This window comes from Pseudorca crassidens, chromosome 6 (assembly GCF_039906515.1).
Source record: "Pseudorca crassidens isolate mPseCra1 chromosome 6, mPseCra1.hap1, whole genome shotgun sequence".
Lineage (NCBI taxonomy): Eukaryota > Metazoa > Chordata > Mammalia > Artiodactyla > Delphinidae > Pseudorca > Pseudorca crassidens.
The window spans coordinates 86,329,527-86,351,240 of NC_090301.1; the positions used below are offsets into that span (position 1 = coordinate 86,329,527).

Genomic DNA, 21,714 nt, shown 5'->3' on the forward strand with positions numbered 1-21,714 from the left:
CACCTACTGAATACATGGCAGTGCTGGATTTAACTGTTGTGGATAGAAATGCATACGGTCTATGTAGTAATAATACATCATGATAAGGAGTTTGAAGTATAAGAGACTAAGGGTTCTTAGAGGAGGAACAGACCTCAGGTCATTTTGGAGAAATAGCAAGTGCCTTGAAAACCCATGCAAGCCATAGTTGTTTTTACAGGACCATGAATGTCAGGCATTAACTGATTCAAAACTGTATGATTGGATGAGTCATTCTGAGTGTCTTAATATACTGTGCTTATATGCTATCCTATCAACTTTCATCTGGGTCCAGTCATATATAATCTGCTCCAATTGATAGCTGTATCAAAGCCCCGTGGCTCTGGGTTCTAGTACTGGGAGCTAAAGGAACACTTATCCTTCAGGAAGAATCTACCTCAGTAATTCTGGTCTCAAGTCTGTCTGCCTTTGAAATGATATGGAATAATCAATCTAAATTTTCACAGGTTACCATTTTCTATGTCTAGTCTCACCTCAAAATCTTGTCATTTTCCATGATAGAATGTCAAGAAATTAAGGGCCAAAAGAGGTATTTTTTTGGCCAGTTAGGGACTAGTAAATATGATATGATTAAAAAGTACTTTTTAAATTAAAATACATACATGTGGTATAAATGTGAGATTATGGAAGTAATTATATAGTGTATATATATATATATTGTTTTCAATACCAACTTCTGCCTCCACATGTGAGAAATGTATGTAAGGTACACTGGTTTTTCAAGAAAAATGAAAGTGTATTTTAAAATGTTTTAGCTTGTTTCTTTCTCATACATTCTGAGAAACTAGCAGAGTCTTGAATATGATTACACAGTTTTTAACATAGCCAAACTATCCGAAGTTGCCTCTAATGATGACTTTCCTGGAGACAGACTAGAGTGTCAACTTCCATTTCCTGATGCCATAAATAATCGTCCTCAGATGACAAGTCAAATTGCCAGGCCTTTGCCATCATTCATTCTGCTCACTTTGTTCTAAGAAGAGATCCGCAGAAGTTAAAGTCAATAGATGACTATAATATATGGCATAATTTTTATTAACCAAATAACTTGAAAGCGCTGTAAATACAAACTAAAAATGTAAAAAGCACATGGTTATAAAGCAAAGTCCATCACTGGACCCCTGTAAACAGCAATAAAACTCTTTGAATATTGTGGTTTACAAATCTGATTTTAACAGCCAAACTTATAAAACAGTTTACGCTTTTCTGTTGTCAAGGGAGAAAAACTTGCCAAATTGTTCATTTTAAGTAAATACAACATAACCAATTAAGGAAAGCAAAATTTAAACACATGCCTATGGTAATCAGGACATAGTTTGCTTCTGATTTCACTACTGATTTTAACAGAACAGTGTTCCTTCCACTTTCCCACAGCACCCAAGTGACCCCACACATACTTTTAGAAACTTGTAATCACACAGTGCAAATAAAAGGACACTTTACTGGAAAATACACAGTGTGGTACAATAATCCATCATTTATGAAAAATAGAATTCAGTCTTTTCTCTTTCCTCAGAGATTCAACTACTTTTTGAGAGTGAAGCTTACTGCAATTTAAAGATTTATGTTAAGCCAATGAGCAGTTTTTTTCCGTTCCCATTTAAACTTTTTATTCAAAAATGAAAAGAGACTGAAGAGATAGGGGTTTAAATTCCAAAGCATTTAATCTGATTTACAGAGGAATCACTCTTAATTCTACATATTTTCACCTCCACGAAAAGTTAACTTGAATTGGATTAGCTTTCCAGGTATTCTAGAATTTACTTTTATTTCCTTTATGCTTTCTCTTTTTCTTTTCCACTGATGGGTGATCTTTTCTTTCAAGCCCAAACAAATAGACTATTTTTCAAAGCGTAAGAATTTTGAATAACAATATGCAGTTTAAGTCTCCACACTCATAGGCCAAAGGCATTAGCTTTAAGCACCATTCTTAACCAGTGGAGAGATTTAATTGGTGTTAAAGCTGCTCACACCAGACAAGAGTTAGGATCCTGGGCTTTTCAAGATGATCTTCAATAAATATCATTACATATGAGAATAAGGCATTAGCCCAACACAAGTTTTATACCTGACGCAGCCATTATGGTGTTAAAACCACCTCTAGAGGTAGGAATGCTTATTGTAAAGGATGCCCTTTGTATATTTATTTCCCAACTTTAGTAATGGGAGGAGGAAGCAACACAATTTAGATGATGAATATCCACTACCATTCTATTAAGGGATGGGAACCACAAAAGAAAAACCTTCAAATCTTCCAGAATCCAACGGTTTGGATAATATGATCCAGAACTGTGCATCTGCCAGAATTTTTCTTGCTGTGGACCTTATTTTGAAATATCCCCTTTTCCTGCCAAACTGCTGTTCTCGCGGTATTCCCATGTTACAATTACATGTTGTTAATATTATTATTTTTTTTAAATTTGGAAATGCTGGGAGAGCTAACATGTCAGAAATGTTGCTAAAGGAAAGCAGAGTCATTACCCTTCAGAAATGCTATTACAAACAAATTTCTAGGCTACTTGTTGTCACTTTTTTGATGGGGTTTTACATAGGGATCAACATCAGGTGTAGATAGATAGTTGTATTCGCAGCTAAGAGCTCCCAACACAGAGTCTGGTAGGATGTTCAGAGCAAAACTGGTGGCAGTTGCTTAGTGCACTCATCTTACCGCACTGCAGTGTTTGGAGAGGGAAATCCAGAAAGAAATGACAAAATAGGGTTATATCAGGCTCTTCATCCCCAGAGATTCGAAAACACTTCTCAAACCATCACACGGATTACATAACAAAGTGCTGATTGTCTCCTTTCATATTTTCCAATATGACCTTCTTGTATTTGGAATTACCCTGTTGTACCACTTTCTAAATTACTAAAACAAGAGCACCTTACCCGAAGTAGAGAAATAAAGTTTATTAAATTTCTTGCCAGTCTCCTGCCTGATTCCTTTACAGGGCATATCTGCTTGCGCTCATTCATTAGGCTGTAATAAATACTGCTTTGCTCTCTCCAGAGTGTGGTTTTAGAGCTCAAAAACTTTGCACATAACTCCATGTCAGAGTGGGCAGAAAGGGTAAGTCTGGACTTAATGTACTGAAATGTACTGTTGGTCATTTAATCTCTCTTTTTTTTTCACATGCTCAGTGTAAACAGAAGTCATAATTTCAATCCCCTGAGGAGCTAAGTTATTGAAACTTTAAGTGACTTACTTGAAACACAAATCATGATTAAATCTGGAAATAATTGGAAGAGGGAATGCAGGGCGTTTTAACAGCAGTGCTTTATTTTAACCACTTAATTCCCACTTAGACATCGTAGAAATATAAAATAAATAATCAGTTGGAAACAGAAGGGTATGAAAACGTTCTCTTGCCAATGATTCATAGTTATGCTATCTACTCATTTAAAGAGGAGTGAGAATTCATGCAATGAAATATGTTTACTTTTAGGCTAAATCATCTAGTTTAAATAGACAAATCTACTCACATTTTTACATTTTCAGTGTCAATAAAGAGCTGGCAGTTTACTGTCATGGCCCCTGTAACTCAGCCATATGGAAATGCCATTAACTGCTTTTTCCAGTAATGTATAAATTCTTTAGTGTCTTTTCATGTATTGACCTAATATTTTAATTTTGCTCATGATATATCTTAGATGTGTCTGTGTTGATAATGCATTTCTATAATGTGAGTCAGGGTATTATATTTAAACTCTTTTTACAGTGTTTAGCATAGCACTGAGTTACTTAAAGAATAACCTTCAGGATGGTTATGATGATGATGATGACAACTTCAAAACTGTACTGCAAATATTGAGTAATTTCATCACAAATATAATTTTCTTTCAATTGTTAGTCTATCTGGTTTCTTTCTATAAGCCAGAGTTGCAAAAGATTTTGGCATCAAAGGTTATGGAAATACTACATATTCACAAAAAAAGGAAAGAAGAAAAAAAGAGAATACACCTAAATAGCAAAAACCTATGGTGTATGTAGAGACATATGATGATATTTCTTCCTGAAACAGAATCAGATACAGATACAGTATAAGATGTAAAGATTCAGATCATCCAGACATCTTCTATTGACTAGATATTTTATCTTGGCTTCTTACAACTTAATGTAGTGTTGGTAAAACTTTGTCACTTGAGAGCTATTTCAAAACTTTGATAAATTTGCTAATAGAGTAAGGGGTTACTGAGCTAAGGCAGTAACTGATTTTGAAAGTAAAATTACTAAGGAAAAAAAAGAAAGAAAGAAAAAAATAACATACGGCACCAATCCAGACAAAGGGCACCATGAAGTAGAAACATGTTTTCCATGAGGAAAGGCTGCATATTAAATACAGGGATGGGTTCTCTCCTAGTGATAGAAAACAGGCCATGGCCAAATCAAATGAGAAGAGCCTTACAGATGAATGTGAACATCAGTCCACAAACAGAGAACAAAATAAAGAAAAAACAAAACAATAGGATTGTAGGCATGGCAATTCCCCCCATAGAGGTAGAAGCATGACAAAATTCTAGGAAATTAACACTTAGATTTCTATGGAAAAAAAAAGTCAAGTTGGAGAAAGAAATAATATTCATATTTTAGAGCACCAGCCAATTTCCATGCTTACTTTACATACTGACTCATGCTTAGCAGTATTTGCATTGGGTGGGTGGTATTAAAATCTTCTCTCCATACAGACATAAATAGAGCTATCACTATGTATTTTGTGCACGTGTATGTATTTGTACCTTTGTGAAAATGTGTGTACAGATACTGTATTCTCAGCAGGCATAGGGGGGAGAAATATATAACAACTCTGAAGCTTTTTCTTTAATCTCTAAACTCTTGGCCCTATGTGTGATCAAGAATATTTTACAGTGTATCCTTAATTTTGCAAACATAAAATTTGAAACAGGACAGGAAAATATATAGTCAAAAAAATCAATATTTAAGAGGAAGTGGTGGAATAAATTGTTTATTTAGATTGTGAGAAAAGTTAAATAAATATATATATTTAACTTTTCTCACAATCTAAATATTATAATTATATAATCATCTACATAATTACATATAATAATCTATATAGTATTGATTCTTTTAAAGCAGTCTCAATTTCCATTTTGACCAGTCAATCTGATCATCTTAAAATCACATGTATTATTAATAATGACTAATGTTTGTAGAGTACTACCAGTGTGACAAGGAACTGTACTAAGAACGTCATATCTCATGATTATTCAATGTGGTAGGTTCTCTTATTGCTGTCTACTCTGCAGATTAGGAATCTGAGGTTGAGAGAGCTTAAGCCAAGTAGCCAATAGTGGCCGAGCCAGAAATCAAATGCAGGGCTGTTTGATTTGGAGCCCCTGGGCATGCCTATCCTGCCCCACTGCCTGCCTCTCTATCTGTTTGGCAATGCTGTCAAAGTTCTAAGGACATGGAGAGATGGCAGTAGCCTCCCACTGTGGTCAACTACTTCCGACCTAAGGTCTTAAATCATCTGCTTCAGGTGAACTGCTGATAAAATTACTCTAGGTGCTGTGTGTCACTGTAGACCTAAAAGGGAAAATGAGTTGCTTTAGGCGAGATTAGTGAATCACAGGACAGCCACAGTGTTGACAGCTGAATACTCTCTGGATTGTCAGTCAGAACAGCTGAAGATGGCTTCTGGGCTGCACAGAGCCATAACCATCATAAACACAAATTGAGCTCTTCAGCTACTGGGCAGAAGGTGAATACAAGGATCTCTCACCATGCTCCAGGTGGCTGAATGTAGCAAGATAAGAACGAATATAGAAATAGAGCTATTGGGGCTTCCTTTTAAGCCAAAATGCCTAGTGACCTAGCCGGTTCTCTCAATTTCTTAGTCCTTGCTCTTGATTCCTGTCATCATACAATCTTTTTTCAAAAACAGATGATGCACCCTTAGCCCACAATACATTCACAATACATTCAAAGCACATACATTCATGTCTACAGACTCCTTAGTTCTTCTCTCAGCCCAACCAGGAATCTCATTCTTCTCTATATCCAACCACAGAGTCTGCTTGTATTATTCCTAGTTGCTTCATAGGAGTAAGTTCAGGGTCAGCATTTAAGGGGAAGGCAGATAAGAACCACTAATATGTGGCCTCCTTCTAACAGCTAATGCTGTTCCTTTTCAAAAATGTGTGTTCCGTTCTCTCTCATGCATTTTTTCTCTCTTTTGAATGCTACCAGTTTTGGATTTTGAATTTCAACTCTGATACTTGACAGTGGTAAGATCTTATTTAAGCAGTATAAGTTCTTTTTGCCTCTATTTTCTCATCTGTTAAATGGCACTGACAATATCCCTACCAAGGATTGTTATAGCAGGTAAATACCCCGATATATGCAAAACACCAGCACAATATCTAGGGTATAGTAAGCATTCAATAAAAACTAACAATTGTTATGAACTGTGAGGTTATGAGAGTTACCCCGTATCACAATCATGGTTGTAATAATCAGTAAGTAAACAGATCAGGTGGTATGAAAAGTGCACTCTTCACCTTCCATCCCAGTGCCTCTCATTTTATCAGCATTTACTTGGTCATTTATTATGTATCTGGTATTATTAGATTATGCCTTTAGCTGTTGCATACATTAAGTTTATATTAATTTATATGATTAATATATATTAATACATACACATTTTAATTGACGGCTGTTTGGCTCTCAGTTAAAAAAAAAACTTGTATACAACCCCAAGAGTTTATCTGTGATTAATTTCTGCCAGGTAGAGTGTATTTCAAGACTTTGAACATGCTTTGAAATCATTGGGTTTTGAAGAACTATCCATTAAAGACTTTCTGAACTGTGACAATGGATATTGACAGTGCTTGTCAGACTAAACCACTATTGATTGGCTCACATCATGTGTATAGCAAAACCAATTTCTTTCAAGTGCTTCTTCCTAACTGAAATACATTATTGCAGCCTTCCTCTGTTTATTTTAACACCAAAGCTCATCGCATGTAACACATCCAGCAAAAAGGTTTCACAATGAACAAAGCAGCAAACTGCAGCAAAGAGAGAAGGGAAGGCACTTAGCAATCCAAACGCTCTTGTACTGTAAGTTGCTATCCCTTTGGAAAATGTCAATCTCTTGCAGAGCCTTGTTTTTATTTTACAATCCTCTTGAATATGGAAAGATCATGGACTAACAGAGCTTTGCTATTGTTTAATGATCCTGTGACTCTCACGGTTTCTACCCCTGAATGAAACTATTTTAAGTATTGTGTGTATGTTTCAGTTGTGGGAAAGAGTTTATGTTGGGTCATTGCTCCCCTGTCCACAAACATACACAGCTCTACACACACACACACACACACACACACCAGGGATGTGACTTTTCCCAAGTCTTGGAATGTTTTCTCCCATGAGTGACTCAGGCCAACTTTGGCCATATGCTACACATTGTACAGTTTCATTACTAATTTGAATTTGCATTGTGCCTTTCTTCCCAAGAGGGCACATTTCTTACTGAAACAACACTCTTACATAACAAAGAACAGTTCTCATAATACCCTCATGAGTGGGAAGAATTCCAGATTTATTTTTTTATTTGAAAATATTATTAAACAAAATCTAAAAGCATACCTTCCCCAAGTACTGACTGATCATATCTCACGCTTCCTGCAGTGTACGAGGAGCGTTCCAGGGCCTAAAGAACCTTCAGTCTTAGTTGTCACCCTCTACAAAGCTCAGAGGTTACTGTATGCAAATGCCTGGGGAAAGCAGGGTATTCCTCGATCTTGGGATAATTCTCAGAATATTCCTAAAATTGTCAACCCTCTAAAAAAGCGATCCTTAGAACGCACGAGTTACTCTGATGATAAAACAGGGAAGACTTGGTTAAGTCTACAAATACTTTAATTAAATCTGCTGTGGTGCTGTCAGCTTCTTCCCCAGTCTAAGCATGCCTGGAAATTTAAAGGAAAAAATTTGCTTAGAATGCTGGCAAATGCTACACAAGCAAAATGTATCATTGTGCAAATCCGCTCCTTAAGTGACAGAGTTCCAAGTTTACTTGAACATTCGAGACTAGGATTTCTCCCAAGAAAAGGGTCCCATTGAGCCTTGCTTCCTGCTCGTCCACGCTATGGCCCAGCAGAATGGCCTCACTGAGCCCCCTGGACCATGTCCTTCCTCTGGCTTGGCCCCTTGGCCACGGCCTTCTCAACCCTCACATTCCCTAGCTCTGAGACAGGCTCCTGGCCTTGGGCCCATTCTCTTGGCACTCTCTGCAGGGGTCACTCTGTCCTGAAGAACGGCTGGTTGTCAGCGTGGCAGCCTCCTGTGCCTTTTTCAGGACATCGGAGATCAGGGAACGTCAGGCCAGAGTCAGTTAGTCTCTCACAAAATAGTTTTGCTGGGATAGGACCCTCTAGTAGAGGCATCGTTTTGATGTAAGCTTCAAGCTATTTGCTCCAAAATGTGCTTGTAAACCACTGAGACCCTCCCCCACAGGAAGGGTATTGAAAATGCAAAGGGTGGGCTGAGCAGAACTGAGGACACAGTATGCAGTCTACAGCTAAGTGATCCGGGATAGTGGAGCGGTTTGTCCTCACAAATGCTGACAGACAGCTGCAATTTGCAGCTGGCAGTGAGTTTATGCTTGCTAAACAAAGATCTAGCTGGAGCCGGTGAATACTTGGCTCCATTGCAATAATCATAATTCATAACATACATTGCTAAAGAAGGAGAAAAAACTAGGAAAAGACCCAGAAAGACCCATATCATTGTGACACTTGAAGCGGTCAGGATATACGCTGTTTTATTTGTTGTCTATTTGGAGTCTATGTGGGGTCCTTTATGGAGACGATGGTCCCCAGGTCTGTGACAAATGAAACTGCTTTCTGCTTTCCAGTCACACCTTCAGATTAACTCTTCTTTCCATTAAAAAATAGTGATAGGAGATTTACTTTCTGCCAAAATCCAATTATTATCCCGAATATTTTATTTCTTTTCCTAGATGAGTTAATTGTAATCAAGTTGCCAAGCTTTTCCTTGTTTTTGACCATCAGATAACCTCATTCTTGGGGGCAGTTCATGTTGGAGTCATGGAAACATGAAATATTAAATCTGGAATGAACTTGAGGGAACATAAAATAAATGCTCCTTACTCTTTAAAAAAAATTATTTATTTATTTTTGGCTGCGTTGGGTCTTTGTTGCTGCGCATGGGCTTTTCTCTAGTTGCGGCGAGCAGGGGCTACTCCTCGTTGTGGTGCGCGGGCTTCTCACTGCAGTGGCTTCTCTTGTTACAGAGCATGGGCTCTAGGTGCACAGGCTTCAGTAGTTGTGGCACGTGGGCTCAGTAGTTGTGGCTTGCGGCCTCTAGAGCGCAGGTTCAGTAGTTGTGGCGGATGGGCTTAGTTGCCCTGCAGCATGTGGGATCTTCCCGGACCAGGGCTCGAACCCATGTCCCCTGCATTGGCAGAAGGATTCTTAACCACTGCGCCACCAGGGAAGCCCAAATGCCCCTTACTTCTGAGATGAGGAAAAAGACACCCAAATTGTTTAAGTCACTTGCCTTAGGCCACAGAGTAAGAAGCAGGGTAAAGATTCTCTCCAAAGTCTCAAGCACCATCTCTGGGTTTCTGTCAGCACATTTTTTATGTCTCACTAATCCCTGATTTAACTTTATTGGAAAAACTGTCCTAAATCCAGAAGAATGTTCTACAGGAGCCAGGTCTGTTGCTCTAGGCACCCACTACTAGCCCAAATCTTTCAGTGATCAGGTATTTTAGATTTGAATCTTAATGCAGTCATTGCCATCAATTAATTTCATTTTATTGTACATATTTGGAAAAAGAGTTTTGAATAGAATATGGATATATATATATATTTTTTTATAAATTTTTTTATTTTATTTAATTTTGGCTGAGTTGGGTCTTCGTTGCTGCGCATGGGCTTTCTCTAGTTGCAGTGAGCGAGGGCTACTCTTCGTTGAGGTGCGCGGGCTTCTCACTGCGGTGGCTTCTCTTGTTGCAGAGCACAGGCTCTAGGCATGCGGGCTCCAGTATTTGTGGCACACAGGCTCAGTAGTTGTGGCACACAGGCTCAGTAGTTGTGGCTCGCGGGCTCTAGAGCGCAGGCTCAATAGTTATGGCACGCGAGCTTAGTTGCTCTGCGGCATGTGGGATCTTCCCGGACCAGGGCTCTAACCCGTGTCCCCTGCACTGGCAGGTGGATTCTTAACCACTGTGCCACCAGGGAAGCCCTGGAAATATATTTAAATTCATATGCATAATTATGCATACGAATATGAAAAATACATGCCCCAAGGGGGGAAATTACAGTAGCCTTGCTTTTGACATGTAGCAATGCTGTGTTTGCTATTATACTTTTCTTTAACTTTTGGTAACCTGAAATCTGTAATAGATTATTATTATTTAGGGTTCTGACCCTTCTCATTCCCTGTGGGGAGAAGATCCTGTTGCCAATTGCCAGGACACTCCTCCAGACATAGATGTCACTGAGGAGAGTCCTCTGCTGGATATCCCCTCCATGTGTTTCAGCCTAAGCTAAGAGGGAATAAAGAGGATTGAGCTAGGAATGGGAACATGCATTTCACCAAGTTCCAACCCCTCTGAAATTCGAACTTTTGGACTATTGAATAGGCTGAGATCTTGATTTTCTTCAAGCTTGTTTATTTTCGACAAAATAGAAATTCTGGTCTTGGGGAAAAAAAATGTCTTTGGGTTTTAAAGGTCTCTGAAAGCTTCTTGAGACATTAAGTATCTCTTGTATAAAAAATAATACAGCGATGATTTAAGACCAGAGAAACTGGAAGTGAGCAGATTAAATGACCTCTAAAATACACATAGGTTTAAAATCAAAAGGAAAATGCACTTAGCAAAAAAGCATTTGGCATTTACTTCTAAAACATGGTTGGAAACATTAAGCAAACTCAAAATGAGGCAACGCACACACATCCTTATTTTGACTTAAAGATCTACTTTAAATAACACAACAGATGTGGTCATCAGCATCTATTCCAAAAGGGACACAGTGAATGGTGAGAAAGACGCGGTCAGACTTGATAATAACAATAACTACTGTCATTGTTATCCCTTAATCCTTCAAACTGTCAAAGCACAACCAAGAGTAAAAGGGAAATATTCAAGCAGGACCTGACTCCCTCCCCATTTGTGTCAAGCAGTTCAGTTAGGAAATTTCTATCAGGAAATATTCCCTTAAATTAACCACTGAAAGCAAGTTTAGCTATTTTTCACTCTGTGGCACACACAAAAAAAGGAAAAAAACACCTGTGGACTTCAGTCTGAAAACACGCCTGACAACAAAAACAGGTGTTGGCTTATGTAATGGCTCAAGAAAGCAGAGGAGAACAGAGTCGTGAGTCAAAGGTGGGGCCTTGCAAAGGAAAATTGAACTTAATTGCTCCACTGTGAGGGAATGGCCAACCAAGAATTATGTGCTCTTGGTCACATAATAGTTTGGCAAAAATACTTCTTTTGCCAGTTTTGTGCCCACATGAAATAAACTGCTGTTGGAATACATGTGGAAGTCAAAGATGAGGGTGGGCTAAGGCAGATCTTCACATAGCACTTTGGAATTTAAGGGTGTTCCCTATACACTAATCAAGGCTGACACAGAGTCAGTAGTCAGTTAAAAAAATGTTTAATAATTGAATACTCTCTGAGCAAGATGTATGGTGGAAAGCACATAGGCATTTGGGCTAAGAGAGCTGATCTTGACTCCCAGATCCACCACTTAGGAAGTGTGTGACTTGGCTTCCCTGAATCTCAATTTCCTTATCTGTATAATAGGGATACAAAAGCTCCAATGCAATGTTGTAAGGATTAAATGTTATGAATGTAAAATATCACAGGGCTTTGTATGAACACAAATATATTACTATGTTTATGCTTTTCCTCCATTTTCTTCCACATCTTCATCATTCTCACCATCATTACCATAAATTACAGCTTGCACTAGACTCTGTAAAGTGAATTAAACAGAGATGGTCCTTGGACCTTTGGGAGCTAACAATTAAAAATTACAACACTGATGTGTCTAAACAGAAAGTAGATATGGATAATTTAAGAAATTTGGAGTAAGTGTATAAAAATTAAGTTAAGCTTATATTAATATTAGCTGTCAGTAAAGAGATATGTCTATATGGCATAGGAAGAGCCCTAGGAATTGCTGGTTGAGAAAGAGTATACCTTCTCACACTTTTAACACACTGTATACGAAATTCTCCACCTGCATGAATGTTTATTTATTGCAGCTTTGATGGCAATAAGTGTCCTGGCGGTATAAACCCTCCCACATGAATGCATGATGTGAGTTACCACAACAACTTCTGCTAATAATAATAATTAAAAAAATAATAAAGTATTTTATTTATACTTTAAGACTGAAATCTTGCGTCTACCCAAATAGAAATGGCAGAAATTTTTCTTTGATAAATATGGTAGCAGCATTGTCTTATATAATGGTACTTCTTATCAGAATTGTGTCAGAAGTACATCTGATGTAGCCTTACAGTACACAGGTAAGTAATTTAATAATGACAGCTAAAACATATTTTATATATTAAAAAAATTTTAAAGACCCTTAACACTTGATTAATAGTGGATGGAATCAGTTTGGGGGAGAATCTGAAGATCTGAGGAGCTGAATTGTTTGTGCGGTGGGGAGTGAGGGAATGGGTTAGTAGTCAGAAGACTCTTTGCTGTTGTACTTCATAGTGGTCATATTCACAGTTTTCAAGCAAGATCAGCTCTGACCAGTAGAGTAAAAGAAAACTTCTCAGAATTAGTGTCTTTCTGGTAAGCTTCCATACCCCCAGATGGAGTTGATCGCTTATAGTTACTTGTCAGTCACTACTTTTACTTTAGATACATTGACCTTCATTTTCTCTCCTGAGCACATCCCACCTCAGGGTCTTTGCACATGCTGCTTCCTCTGACCCAGAACTTTTTTTGGATATTTGCATAGCTACTTTCCTTACTTCTTTCAGATCTTCCCCTAAACATCACCTCTCATAGGTTTTCCCTCTCTATTTAAAATTGCAAGCCTTCCCCACTTAGGTGCTATCTCCCTTCCTTGGTTTATTTGTTTGTTTGTTTATTTAAGTTTTTAAACTTCACTGTCTCACTAATATATATTTTACTTCCTTTTAACATCTATTTTTCCCCCAATAGAATGTTAGCTCCAGGAGAGCAGGATTTTTGCCTATGTTTCATTGTATTTTATTTTACTGATTTTTTAAGAGACTCTAATCCCAGTACCCAGAACAGTGCTGAGTGAATGACAAGTGCTTAGTATATATTTGTTGACTGAATAGAAGAATACTCTGATTTTTTTTCTAGAAAACTGAAAGTTCTAATTTCTTTTATTCAACGTTTTTAACACATGAATAAAACCCTATGTTCTTAGAAAGTAAACCTTCACCTAATGTTTTATGAAGAAAGGAAATTATGATTGGTTATTATCATTGAATGACAGTCTGAGTTTATATCCACAACAGGTCTGAGAAAAGAAACAGATCCCGGCCCTCAGGCCCTTTTCTTCAAACCTTGAACATCTAGAAAGAGTTGTGGTATTCTTTCCTTATTTACCTATTCACAGATATGAGTGAAAAATTATGTTGCTATCCTTATTATCTTATTTAAATAAGAAAAATAGAATTCATATTAAAAACATTAAATATCTTTTAAGGACACATACATTCAAGGATATATTAAAATTATTCTATATGGTATTTATTGGGAGGAAGGTGAATGAGAGATAAAGAAGAAAATTGTAAAGCTAGAGAGTTGCATGGCTAATGATAATAAGGATGACAAGGATGATGAGGATGATATAAACACAATTCTCTGTATCAATTAAGCAGACAGCGAGAGAGAGAGAGAGAGAGAGAGAGAGAGAGAGAGAGAGAGAAAGAGAGAGGCTGAGTTTCCTCAAGGGGCTGATTCTGGTCTCTCATGTGGCTGAGATTGCAGACCTCCTAGACCAGCATTCTTCACATATGTAATTATAAATATGCTAGTAGTCACATTAAAAAAGAAAAAGCAGACACTAATTTTAATAATTTGTGTATTTTATTTAACCTAATCTATCCAAAGTATTGCCATTTCTCCATGTAATCAAAATAGACATTATTAGTGAGATATTTTATATTCTTTTTCTTGTACTAAGTCTTTGAAATCTGGTGTGTACGTCACACCTACAGCCAGCACGTCTCAATTCAGACTAGCCCCATTTTAAATGTCCAATAAACACCTGTGGCTAGTGGCATCTGTACTGGACAGTGCAGGTCTAAAGCAAGCTTCTAGGTGTCATGTCTGAAGGTGGGCCTTACCACAGCAGTGGGCAACTGTATGTCAGAAAAGAAAGCTGCAAAGTCATGTGTCTGGAATCAGAGCCACCAAAACCAGAGACTATTTCTGAATTAATTTGTGATTCCAGTTCTTTCACCATCTAGCTTTCTGTTAGTGTCTAAGTAAGACAATTGCATGGGGGAGCCAGAGTGATTCATCAAAAAGGACAACAGTTAGGAAAAAAGTAAGGTGATTTTACTTGTATCTCAAGCTGGCAGAGCAGATCAAGCAAGACACACTCTGTTCTTTTAACTGTAATACTGATAATTAGGCTTCTGAATTTTAGTATACCTACTTTCAAGTGCTGTTCTGTTGAAACTTCACATGTGCTAGTCATCTCTCCACCATAACTGAATTTATGCCCAAACCTTAAAATATATCTGGGAGGACTGAATGGGTTAACTCTAGGTTCTCAGGGGTGCTGGGTGTTTTAACTTTATAAGATGTACTCCCTGTGCTCAGGACAGTTACAACAGTTCAGAGTGGTAGTCCTTATTTGACCTCTCTCATGTTAAATGGATTTTAGTTTTGAAAATTCATGGCAAGGTAAACATTTTAAATTATCACAAAGGGTCAGTTTCAGATGATCTATTTTAATATAAGAAAGACTGGATGGGCACTGTCTGCTTTGTAGGACATTATCCAAATAATGGTTTTGGTCTGGTGAGAAAAGTTGGAGACACACACACTCAGACATAGTATATGCTTAGCTACAGAATAAATTGGTTTTGTTCAATTTGAGTTTTGGTTTTGCTCTTAAGTGCCATATATTTAGTTGACTTGACTGTACAATGATTTGAATAGACTCTACTGATTTTACTTTTATATCATTTCCCTGTAAGGGAATCAATTCACATAATCTCGGCCAAAAATTATTCAAACTGAGAAGTGTGTATATCTCTCAACTTTTACATCACACACACACACACACACACTCACAAGGCAACAAACAGTGTGGGCTATATTGTGCCATAACCCCTAGGATTTAATAATAAAACGAACAATCCATCATGGCACTGATTTCAAGCAAAGCAAATTCTGAGAAAGCTGTTTGATTAGTTGAATAATAATAATCAATATTCATTTCTAAAGGGTTTATGAAACCCTCGAACCAGTTCTCAAAACCAAAGCCACCTCCACCTGATTTTCAGCTGACGCTTTGAGCTTCAGCTTTACCTTTCCCCACAAATGATTTTGCTCTTACTGCAAATGATCACTGGAGAGCATTTAAATGTGTTCATCTTCAAAGTCACCCCGCTAAAAAAGGAGAATACAAACAGAACTTCACTTTAATTTTAAAAACAAGAGTGTGTCTTAAATATGAGTATGATGGAAATCTTGCTAGAAAAAAAAAGAAACTGGCTCCTCCCGTTCCGCTTGTAATTTTTAGTGTGTACAAGTACTTAAAATATAAACTATATAGCAATTGACGCTGTGAAGCAATACATAATCAAACAAGACACCATGAGGCAGATTGAAAACTTCCCTCGATCATGTTTCCCAGCTTTAAGGATGCAGAGGTCTAATAAACATGAACTTGAACTACAATGAACATACTCAAATCATCCTTAAAAAATAGGTATTTACAACAACAAAGTAGTACTGTAATGGCAAAGATAGATGAACTAAGTTTAGATATGTGTAATATAAAAAAGGAAACAATGATTATATAGTACAAATAATTTTGCTGTAATATGACAGCCTAATGACTTAAGTGCCCAATATCGTCATTATGGTTCTGAACCCCATGTGCATTAGCAATAAAGACTCAATAAAACTACTGTATAATTCATACTTTTCCATGAAAATCTTGTTCTTCTTTTAAAATACTTGTGTCTCGAAGATCTGTAAGCCTAAATGGAAAAAGTTAATAACTTGAATTATGTATTATGCCTATGTTGTGATCTGAAGGTGGTCTCAAGGAAATTTCTAAGCAATCCTTTTGATGGAGAGAAACAACAGTTTTGGACACCTGGCTTTATTTTAAGTTTTTTTAATCTAGTAAAAAATGCTTACTTTGTTATATTAATGCATTGATTTATTGTGTATATAATTCCCTGAAGATTATATACTCCAAATCCAACTACAATTACTTATCTGATCAGTGCATTTTAATTTTACTCAAAAGAACAAATAATTGAAAGTATGACAAATATTTAAAATGTTCATCTTTACTTAATATTTGCCACGCATATAGCTACTAGTTTAACCCTTTTTTTTCAAACAAGGTAAATGAATGGTATACAGTAGTGATCAAACAAAAGACTGCAAAAATGTCCCGGAATAAGCGAACAGCATGACAAGGCATTATTTCAAGTTTTCAGATTCTCTTCCTTAGATCCCCAAGTCTTTATGTTTGCTAGAAATCTTCCCTCTCTCGAATTATAACATGAAGGAAAACACTTAAAAGTGTAGCAAGAGTAGGTATTTTCAGGCCACTGAGCCATGTATCACGAAGCTGTTTTTCTAAGAGATGCTGAGAAACATGAGAAATTAAAGATGTTATTATCTTTTATTTTTGCTTTTAACGTTTGTAAGGCAGCAGCTGTGCCCAATTCTTAACGTAAAAGGAAAACCATATCAATTTTTTTTACTCATTTTTGTGTTTGGAATGAACATGTGATGAGAAGTACATTTTGCCATTATCAAATCGGGAGATGTGACAATAATTGTAATGGGTGTTGTTTCATCTACCTGCTAAACTGGTCCTCTTTGCTCAAAATATGGTGTTGTAGGGTTGTATCAACCATCTGGCAACACAGAATGAGAGTTTCACAAAGAAACTTCTTGGATATCTAAAAATGATGTGAGGATAGACAAGCCCTTCAAGGGTGTCTGCACAGATGCAAATCATTTACATTTGCAAGTGTGTGCACAAAAGAGAGGATGGAATTACCAAGCGAATGGCTCCCCTCAATTACCTGTTTTGTGCCTAAATATGCTTGATTTATGAGTATAGGAGTCAGGAACTTGAAGAACTAAACCAGGAGACAAAGCCTATCACATGAAATACTCTTTTCCACTAATAGTCAAACACAGTGAATGTCTGGACAAACATATATGCTCAATTTAAACAACCGACTCTTTTTCCTCATAAGCTGAAATTGAAAAAAAAAGATTCAACCCAAGCTGTCTTTTCCAAGAGTGTTGAGAAGTTGCATTGTTTTGAAAAAAAAAAAAACTGGCTTCATTTTCATAATTAAAAAAAAATGGATATGGAAAGAATAAGATTGTGCCCATAAAAGCCAATTGTTTCCAAACCGCCCTTTATTATTTGGCCCACATACTTTATCCTATATGGATGTAGAGAACCATGATAGACTGAAAATACAATAGCTGATCAAAATAAAATTTCTATTCTGAAATAACTTTATCATCCTGGGGATATTTGCCGAGACCCCGACCCTCCCCCCGACCCAGACCCAGTGTGACAAAAACAAACTAAATATTCAGTTTTCATATTAGGTCATCACTGCTCAAGGAACTGGTTTGTTGACTGACAAAAATGGGGTTTCTGTTAAACAGACCCTAAAGAGAGACATGAAGTATCAAAGGCAGGTGAGGGATTTTTCTGTCTTCCAAAGAAGGAACTACAAAGCTGATGTGAACTGGGGCTTGTGGAAAGTGTCATACCTAAGCACAAATGGAGGTAGTGAAGCTAATTTAAAATATCACTGTTGCTAATACAACAAAAGGTGGCCTTTAGTTAATTTTTATGTGGGGAGCTGTCAAAAAGTAGTGATGTAAAGAAAAACATATTTATACTTTTTCTCAGTTGATTAATGTCAAAAAGGTAACTATATTTTCAAACATTTTATGCTTTTTTATATGTAATATATCAGCATCTAGACTTTTAAACTGGAAAACATAAAGCATTAGCTTTCTGCTTAAATAAAAATGTAAAAAAAAATGTAAACGAAGATTTTAAAATAAATACCTGTGTAAGTCATACCCTAAAAATGCAGATATCAATAAAATAAAGACCATCAGTGACTAGATTCCCTGTACTCTTAATAGCCCATATTCATTACATTTAAAGGTAAATATTATGGCAATAATCCATGATTCAAGGACTGTAGACTTCTTATTACCAAGATCCTTCCTTTTCTCTGATTTGGACACCTCAGTAAATACTGTAGAATTTTGGACCAGCTCTGGACATGAGAGCCAGCTGCAGAAATTAGTTTAAGACTGATAGTAATGCCCACTGTTCATCTCTTCTTCCTCCTCCTCCCTCTCCTGCTTTCTTTGCCCCCTCCTTTGTTCATCTTAAATCTTTTGGTTAATGCTCATTAAAGTATATTTTTAAATGTTAACGGAAGGCCAGCCACAGAAGAACAAAAACAGGAGGAGGTTAAGTGGGGAAGAAATAAGAAAGAGGGAAAGAAAATAGCAGTGGGAGGGATAGCAGAGCCATTTTGAGGGAATGATGGGAGAAAAATCTGTCCATCTCAACATTTTAAATCTAAAACACCTTCATTAAGCTAAGGAACTATTTTTTTAAACAGGCTTTAAAAAGTCTAAAAAAGTAAAACTTGTTCTAATACTTGACTGTGAAAATGACATCACTGCTTTATAGAACATGAAAAGGATTTTCTTATAAGATAAAGGAAAATTATCAAATAGAAGGCTTTAAGTTGATGTGGTAATCCAAAGAAAATCAGTAGGATTTTTATTTCATAATTACATAAGATAAAGGGAAAAAACTAAGAACTAAGAAACATTATGAGGGTGTAGTCTATAATAAAAATCTCTAGAAATGCAATCACCGTCCAGCACAAACTTCTTGAGATGTCTTGATCATCAACAAGAAGCCAAACTAGCCTTGATTACATCATTTCCACTGTAACAGAAGTTGTCTTGAATAGAAATTGTCAAAGAAGTTTCTGTTACTTACATTTAGAAATATAAATAACTTTTCTGGCAAGACTAAGCACGGCTTGCCAAATTTACATGAATATACAGAGGGTTATTTATTTACTTATTCTTGCTTTTTATGTTTGCCATAATATGTTTGCCATATTAATAGAAATTCATCTTAGGTTATGTTGTTGTATGTCCTCAATCACCAATGCAATTCGTTCTGTTTATTCGAGGGTAGACCTTTATTTTCTTTAAAATTATTGTAATTTTGGTCTATTCCTTATATGTATCAAATTATATCCAACTTACTAATTACCATTAAAATAAATACAATTAAAGAAATTATAATTGTTTCTTGATTGTCCTAACATCAGTTCGATAAATTAAAGATGTTATTTAAATACATTTCTTAAACTCTAATCAGCTGAGCTCTTTAAAAGAGGGCTTAAGTCTTCCCTGGTGTCATAGACTCCAAGTAACTCCTGCCCAGGGAGTTTCAGTTTTTGCCTAATCTCCCTTTTCTTACTGTCCATGGACAAGTAGCTTCAGCCCCTGCCTATGGACTTCCAGCCTGGTTGTGGTCTTCCCTTTCTGACTGCCTTCCCTATGGCCTGCAGACTTAGCTGGCCCCATATCTGTGTAAGTCTGTTCCTTGTTATCTATCTATCCCTCTCATCTCCTCTCCCCTCCCTTCCCCTCCCCCTCCCCCTCCCTGCCTTCCACCCAACTTCCCTCCTCTCTCTCTTCCCCTCTGTCCATCCTTCCTATTAGTAGTGGTTCTGCGTCTCTGGTTGAACCCTAACTTACACAGTGGCTTTTGGACTAACTTTTGTCTTTTGTAAAAGTAGAAGGTTGATTAGGTGTAGTCTTGAGTTACCTCTCAATTCTCAAAGCACTTGGCCCTGATATTAGGGCCAGCATTCTCTTATGTGTGGGACATTTTTGGAGAATATTAACTAATCTATTGTGTTCAAAATTATATCTCCAGTGCATAGGACAGTGTCTCATATATGGAATGGATGCATGTATGGATGGATGAATGGACGGAACTCTGTTCTCTGTGTCTTCTGGAAATGTGAAATATATCTAACCTTCAGTGGGGCTTTGTATTTTCCTATCATGTCTTTGTAGAAGGTTTAATGATTAGGCATGATTTCTTCCTTTCAGCCTTTTAGTTTTTTTCCAGAGTTAAACTTTAATCTGTCATTTTTAGAAAGGCAAACTTCTACCACAAAACAAATTAATAAAAAAAAAATCCAAGTAAAGAAAACAAAAACCCCTGGCACAATGCAGATGGTGAGTCAAATACACTTTACAGCAACCGTTTTTACATATCATGTGGACCTACTGAACAGTCCATTTTTAATGGTAAACTTCAGGCCTGTTGGAACTAGGATTAATGCCTATTTGTTCAGTGAACTATGCTGAAGAAGACACCCCAAAGGGGATTCATATTTACGGACAATTTCAGAAGCAGAATTAACTGGTACCTTCATTTTTACAATTACTAAATTTTTCTTTATAGGCAAAGGTACTATAAGTCATACTGATGAAAATGGATACTGAAAAAGAGTGGGTTTTCTGACAGTTAAAAGAAGTTTCCTGGGCTTCCCTGGTGGCGCAGTGGTTGACAGTCTGCCTGCCAATGCAGGGGACACGGGTTCGTGCCCTGGTCCGGGAAGATCCCACACGTCGCGGAGTGGCTGGGCCCGTGAGCCATGGCCGCTGAGCCTGCGCGTCCGGAGCCTGTGCTCCGCAACGGGGGAGGCCACAGCAGTGAGAGGCCCGCGTACCGCAAAAAAAAAAAAAAAAAAGTTTCCTGATGAATTTACTAATGCTCTTACATATATAGATATATTCCATTATTTTAGTTTGCTTTCTTTTAATGATGGGGGAAGTTATTTTCTCTAATTATAGTAAAACTAGTCATTTAGTCCTTACATTTTTCTTGTAACATTTAGCCCAAATGAAGAAATGATGCATCTCCCTGGGATTTCCTCCAAGTTCAGAGGAATGAAGATCTCGAATCATAAATTCACTGCCCCACAGATGTGCCAAAAGTGAAAGGATAGTTTAATAGCACAAGTCAAATCTGCAGAAAATGTTCAAGGATTTTAATTTAAAGATGGGCTTGTGTCTTCTAGACTCACTAAACATTTTAAAGCCTGAAGAAAAAGCTATGGTCTCACTTCAAATTAAAATTTTTTCTGACAAAAGGGGCCTCTATCCTGGGGCTAAATTCAGGTATGTTACCTATGTTCTGTGTGTCTGTTCCCCTCTGACAGGGTGGCAGAAGTACTCAGGGAGCTGCCAGCTGTTCAACCCAACAGGATAGGGCCCTTTCCCTGAATCATGGCACAATACAGAGATTCAGTTGAGGCCATCTGTGCTCTTGGTTCCTTTCTTAAGTTTCCTCTAAATGGCAATACTTCAGCTTTCTCCTCCT

General features: G+C 37.1%; 1 protein-coding gene across 1 annotated transcript in view; it reads right to left on the reverse strand.

The window, feature by feature from the left end:
* Window positions 1-21,714, reverse strand: part of ARHGAP15 (Rho GTPase activating protein 15) — a 624,143-nt gene that overhangs the window by 259,441 nt on the left and 342,988 nt on the right. The window lies entirely within an intron of this gene.